General features: G+C 39.5%; 1 protein-coding gene across 1 annotated transcript in view; it reads right to left on the reverse strand.

The window, feature by feature from the left end:
* SDCCAG8 (serologically defined colon cancer antigen 8) overlaps nt 1–6827 on the reverse strand; it is a gene marked incomplete at its 3' end in the record, with an annotated part of 318486 nt that overhangs the window by 274168 nt on the left and 37491 nt on the right. The window lies entirely within an intron of this gene.

The raw sequence follows: 6827 nt of genomic DNA on the forward strand, positions 1-6827 counted from the left end.
ATATATATATATATATATATATATATATATATATTGCTACTAAGGTTTCAGTTTATACACATACAGATTTACTCAAAGCAAAATGTGTTTAAACATGTCTCTGTAATCAGTGGATGACTGCAGACAAGTTCTCTCAGTAATTACACTTGTCTTACTCCTTTGTTGTTGTTGCTGTTAAGTGCATCAAGTCGGTTCTGACTCAGTGACCCTGTATAGTGTTTCCAAGGAGTGGCTGGTGAGTTTGAACCACAAGTCTTGCAGTTCAAATTGACCTTCAGATCAAGTGCTAACCCTATGGCACCACACCAGACTCTCCTTGTTGTTGTTGTTAGGTGCTGTCGAGTTGATTCCAACCCATAGCGACCCTGTATAGGGTTTCCGAGGAGCGCCACATGAGGACTCCTATGCTATGGTTAAACATCTTGAAATGGTTAAACATCAATCAATTTTTTACTGGTACAGTGATTCTGTACCTTCCATCTTTTGATGCTTTCTGCATCATTCAATAGTTGATCCATTGCTTTTTTGTTGTTAAGTGCCGTCCTCTATTTTTTTTGCTGACCCTCCATTTTGCCAATCATGATATCCCCAGGGACTGGCCCCTCCTGGGAAGTTGTCCAAAATATAAAAGTCGAGTTGATTCTGACTCACAGTGAGCCTGTATAGGGTTTCAGAGGAGCAGCTGGTGGGTTTCAACTGCCGACTTGGTGGTTTGCTATCCAGTACTGATCCTACAGCATCAAACCAGGAATCCATTTTTCCCATAGAATCCTTCAACATGACAACACAAGGCTTGAATTTTTCATCAGTTCTTTCAGCTTGAGAAATGCTGAGCATATTCTTCCCTTTTGGTTTTCTAACTACAAGTTTTGTCACATTTCACTACAATACTTGACTTTGTCTTCTTGAGCTACCCTTTGAAATGCTCTGTTCACCTCTTTTACTTCCTCAATTATTCCATTTGCTTTAGCATCTCTACACTGGAGAGCAAGTTACAATCTCTTATGACATCCAATTTGTTTTGTTTTATTTTTTCCTTCTTTCTTGTCTTTTTAATGATCTTTTGCTTTCTTTCTGTATGATGTTCCTGATGTCATCCCACAACTCTTCTAGTCTTCGGTCATTAGTGTATAATGCATCAAATCTGTTCTTGATATGGTATCTACATTCAGGATGGATATGTTCAAGGTCAAATTTTGGCTCTCGTGGACTTGTTTTAATTTTCTTCAACTTCAGCCTGAACTTGTATATGAGCATTTGTTGGTCTGTTCCACAGTCTGCCCCTGGCCTTGTTTTGGCTGATGATAGGGAGTTTTTCTACCATGTCTTCTCACAAATGCTGTCAATTTGATTTCTGTGTACTCCATTGGGTGATATTCATGTGTATCATGTTATTTTAAAATATTTGCAATGAACAAGTTGTTGGTCTTGAAAAACTCTATCATGTGATCTATAGTATCATTTCTATCACCAAGGTCCTATTTTCCAATTACTGACCCTTCTTCTTTGCTTCTAACCTTCATATTACAACCACTGTTAATTATCAAAACATCTTGATTGCATGGATAAATATCAGACTGAAGAAGTTGGTAGAATTCTTCAATATCATCATCACTGGTTTTAGTGGTTGGTGCGTAAAGTTGAATTATATTGGTATTAACTGGTCTTCCTTGTAGGCATGTAGATTTTCTTCTTTGTAGGCGAATAGCTTATTATAGACAGCACTGTACTTCAAGATACATCTTGAAATGTTCTTTCTGATGATGAATATGATGATATTCCTCTTAAATTTGTTATTCTTGGCATAGTAAACGATATGATTGTCTGGCTCATTTTAGTGCACTAATGCCTAAGTTATCAATTTGTATGTATTCCATTTCATTTTGAAAACTTCCAATTTTCTTAGATTCACACTTCATACATTCCATGTACTGATTATTAATGGATGTTTGCAGCTGTTTATCCTCATGTGAGTTGTGCCCCACCTGCCAATGTAGATCCTAAAACGTCTGTCTACTCCATTTGCATCATTATGAGAAACTCTTCTTTGAGAAAGCAGCTCTTCCTCCTGTTGTTGTCAGGTGCCATCAAGTCTGAACTGACTTATAGCGACCCCATGCACAACAGAACGAAACAATGTCTGATCCTGGGCCAACCTCACTACCGCTGCCACACTTGAGTCCATCAGTGCTGCCACCTGGCCAATCCATCTCATTGAGGGACTTCCTCTTTTTCTCCGACCCTCCATCTTACCCAGCATGACATCCTTCTCCAGTGACTGTTCCCTCCAGACAATATGTCCAAAGTATGAGAGATGAAGTTTAGCCATCTTGACCTCTAAGGAGCACTCTGGCTACACTTCTTCCAAAACAGATCTATTGGTTCTTTTGGCAGTCCATGGCACTTTTAGTATTCTCCTCCAACACCACAATTCAAAGGCATCAATTCTTCTGCAATCTTCCTTATTCACTGTCCAGCTTTCACATGCATATGAGGTTACTGAAAATACCATGGCTTGGGTCAGGTGCACCTTAGTCCTCAAGCTGACATCCTTGCTCTTCAACACTTTAAAAAGTTCCTGTGCAGCAGATTTACCTAATGCAATACATCGTCTGATCTCTTGACTGCTGCTTCTGCGAATGTTGATAGTTGATCCTAGAAGAATGAAGTCCTTGACAACTTCAATCTATGCTTCAATCTTCAATCGTCAACTTCAATCTTCCTCCAGTAGTATTATAGTATTAGAGTGACCAGAAGTATTAGTAGTATTAGAGTACCTTCCAACCTAAAGGGCTCATTTTCTGGCACTATATATGACAATATTCTGTTGCTATTAATAATGTTTTCATCTTCTAGAACTATATCTGACAATGTTCTGATGGTATTTATAAGACTTTCATTGGCTAAATATTCAGAAGTCATCCATCTATCATTCTTTCTAGTCTGTTTTAGTCTGGAAGTTCAACTGAAACCTGTTCATCATTGGTGATCCTGTTGATATTAAAATACCAGTGGAATAGCTTCCAGAATCACAACAACATGCCAGTCACCATAGTATGACAAATTGACAAATGACTGATGAATAATGGAATTTTTCCACGAACTTTTTGAAGCCCCCTTGTAAATGCTAGGGTAGTGTAACTGTCTTGGGATACCTGTTTATTTAAGCCGTCTGAAAATATGCCATCCCATTTAGCAATGCTAAGATACAAAGTGACAACTCTCTCCAAGAAACTGCCATGGAACTGAATCACTAGCCAAAAGGGCACTAATAGCTCCCTGAAGAAGCGCTCTTCAGACTAGTGCATGATGCCATAATGGAGTCCTGGAGTGGTGATGTAGGTCACATTGAACTGCAAGGTTGGTTGTTCAAACCCACCAGCTGCTCTTTGGAAACCCTACACAAGGAAGGTCTCTATGCATTGGAACTGACTAACAGCACTCAACAACAAAAACAACATGATGCTATAAAAAGTTTACTGACTGAAAAGTTATACTAAATGTGCAGTTCATATCTATACATACTGAATATGAGTATTAAGTGTTGCTCTTCACTGTTGTCACCTAATGTAAGGCTCAATTGCCCTATAATAACTAATTTTTAAGAAAGAATCAGGCTGAAGTGGAAATTTTTAGCATCAACAACTCCCCTGGATGCAGAAACCCCTTTTTCCCCTTAACTCTGGCTAAACTTGGCTTCTGTAATACTGCTTATGCAAATTCCTCACATCTGAGTGGGCCTGCCTGACTCACAGGGTGTTGTGGCCAGCGGCCAAGGCTAACCTTGAGAACAGATGGCCAAAGTTAATCTTGAGAAGTAACTGTCCCAGCAGATGTACCCCTAGCCCCAAGTTAATCTTGAAAGCTAACTGTCCCAGCAGATGTACCCCTAGCCCCCACCCTAACAGCTCATGCATACATCATACCCTTGGTTTGTGCAAGATAATGTCAGATTGCCTATGTATAAATACTCTGAAAAACTGGGACGGGTCTGCAGTTTTTCCCACTTTTAGGGAGGCTGTAGTCACTGGCCAGCTAATAAAAGTTTCCTTATTGATCCTGAGAGTCCTGATTGGTCATCTGGGTAAATTGAAACACGAGACTATGACTCATAGCACTCCATGTGTAATAAAATGCAACACTGCCCAGTCCTGAACCATCCTTAAAATTGTTGCTATGTTTAAGACTGTTGCTGTAGTCACTGTGTCAATCCATCTATGGAGTCTTTCTATCACTAACTCGCTATCAAGCATGATGTTTGTAATGGTTAAGATTATACATCATATTGGCTGAGCCATGATTCAGTGGTTTGGCAGTTTTGTAGGGATGTCATGTGGAAATTACGTAATGATATAGTCATCCTATAGTATGCTTCGATGTGATTAGGGTGGGATGTGCTATCCTTATTCAGGTAACAGCCCTGATCCAATGTTAAGTAGACTGAAGTGGGATTTGTTATTGTTGTTGTTAAATGCCATCTAGTCGGTTCCAACCTATAGCGACCCTGTATAGGGTTTCTGAGGAACCGCTGGTGAGCCTGAACCGCTGACCTTGCAGTTCAAACAGCTTTGCAGTCTGGCGCATTAACCCACAGCACCACACAAGGATTCCTTAATACAGCACCTTTAATCTGATCACAGCCCTGATATGATGGAAAGGGAATCCATTTGGGGGTGTGGCCTGCATTGAATATATATGGTGATCTTGGCAAAAGTCTCTAGCTTTTTGCACATTCTGGATCCTACATCTGGTTATCATCATCTGACCTTGGAACATAAGCCAGTGTCCTGCCTCATTATCTGCCAGACTTGGGATTCATTAGCTTCTGCAATCTGTGAAACATCAGCCAGTTGTTTCACCTGCTAATCTTGGGTTCATCAGCTTTCATGACCTGAGAGCCTGTAGCCTGCTGTTTCTCTGACTAGCCCATCTTGGACTCATCGGCCCTTGCCCCTTCATAAATTCAGCCTCACTTCTGACCCAGGGATTTGGGACCTTCCAGATTTCACAACTATGTGAACCATTTCCTTGAGATAAATAAATCTTTCTATCTACCATTAAGTGTCATGGAGTTGTTTTGACTCACAGCAATCCTGTGTAGGATTTCCAAAGCTTTAAATCTTTTAAAGGAGCAGAAAGCCTCATCTTTCTTCTGAGGAGTGGCTGGTAGGCTCAAACCCCTGCCCTGTGGCCTGCAATCCAGTGCTTATCTTATGGCACCACTGTACTTTCATATAAATATATATACATAGAGAGAGAGAGATACTCCTGGTGTGGTGCTGAAGGGTAAAGTCTAGACTGTAAGGTTGGTTTGAACCGCAAGGTCAGTGGTTTGAACTCACCAGCCACTCCTTGGAAACCTTATACAGGGTCACTATGAGTCGGAATCAACTTGACAGCATTTAACAACATGGAGTCCTGGTTTGGCGCTGTGGGTTAATGCGCCAGACTGTAAAGCTGTTTGAACCACAAGGTCGGTGGTTCAGGCGCACCAACTGCTCCTCAGAAACCCTATACAGGGTCACTATGGGTTGGAATCGACTCGACGGCATTTAACAACAACAACATATGTATATATGAGGCTTAACTTGTTTTTATTCTCTAGAGAATCCAGCCTCTAAAGTCCTTCTCCAGGGATTTGTCTCTTCTGATAACATGTCTAAAGTAAGTGAGGGGAAGTTTCAGTACCTTCGTTTCTAAGGAGCATTCTGGCTGTACTTCCTCTAAGACAAATTTGTTCATTCTTCTGGTAGGCCATGGTATATTCAATATTCTTCATCAAAATCACAATTCAAATACATCAACTTTTCCTCACTGTTTCTTTTTTTTTATCATCCAGTTTTCACATGCATATGAAGCAACTGAAAATACCATGGCTTCATTCAGGGGCATCTTAGTCATCAAAGTGGCATCTTTGCTTTTAAGTACTTTAAAGAGGTCTTTTATAACAAACCTTCCCACTGCAGGAAGTCACTTGATTTTTTTGAATCCTGCTTCCATAGGTATTGAGTGTGGATCCAAGTTGAATAAAATCTTTGACAGCTTTGATTTTTTCTCTGTTTTATCATGATGCTGCTTAGTGGTCTAAATATGAGGATTTTTGTATTCTTTACATTAAGATGCAATCCATGTTAAAGGCTGTAGTCTTTGACCTTCATCAGTAAGTACTTCAAGACATCTTCACTTTTGGTAAGCAAGTCAGACTGTTAGTGAGTCTTTCCCCAACCCTGATGCGGTGTTCTTCTTCATATAGTCCAGCTTCTTGGATTATTTGCTAGCATACACTGAATAATAAGTATGGTAAAAGGACCTACCCCTGACACACATCTTTTCTGATTTTAAATCAAAGCATAAAGTATCAAAATAGGAATTAAGTATAAAAGGTTGGAATGAAGAGTCAAGATGGGGATAGGCCATGTCAGCTTTGAATAAACTGGTTCCACAGTTTCCAAACTTAGTGTTCAACTACCATATATCACAACTATCACATTGAAGATGCAAAGTGCTTACTGCTGCTATGATATTTTATATTTATGTCATGCTTCATAGGTTTCTAAAGAATATTAAATACATAATCTATTTTATTACCACAAAAACTGGGAGATAGGCATAATATCTTTTTTCAGAGAATACATGTTAGGCTTTAGATAAATCTAAGGCTTGGGCTATTATTCTGACATTCTACATAAACCAGGTCCAGAGACCATTCTTCCACACCTATCTCTGCCTTCAGTATATCACATTATTTCTAATAAGAATAATACATTCTCTCCATAAAAGGACTATCTTAGAGCAAATAGAGTATTTTTCTTAAATCATCTTACACA

Source organism: Chrysochloris asiatica, unplaced genomic scaffold, assembly GCF_000296735.1.
Source record: "Chrysochloris asiatica unplaced genomic scaffold, ChrAsi1.0 scaffold00161, whole genome shotgun sequence".
Classification (NCBI taxonomy): Eukaryota; Metazoa; Chordata; class Mammalia; order Afrosoricida; family Chrysochloridae; genus Chrysochloris; species Chrysochloris asiatica.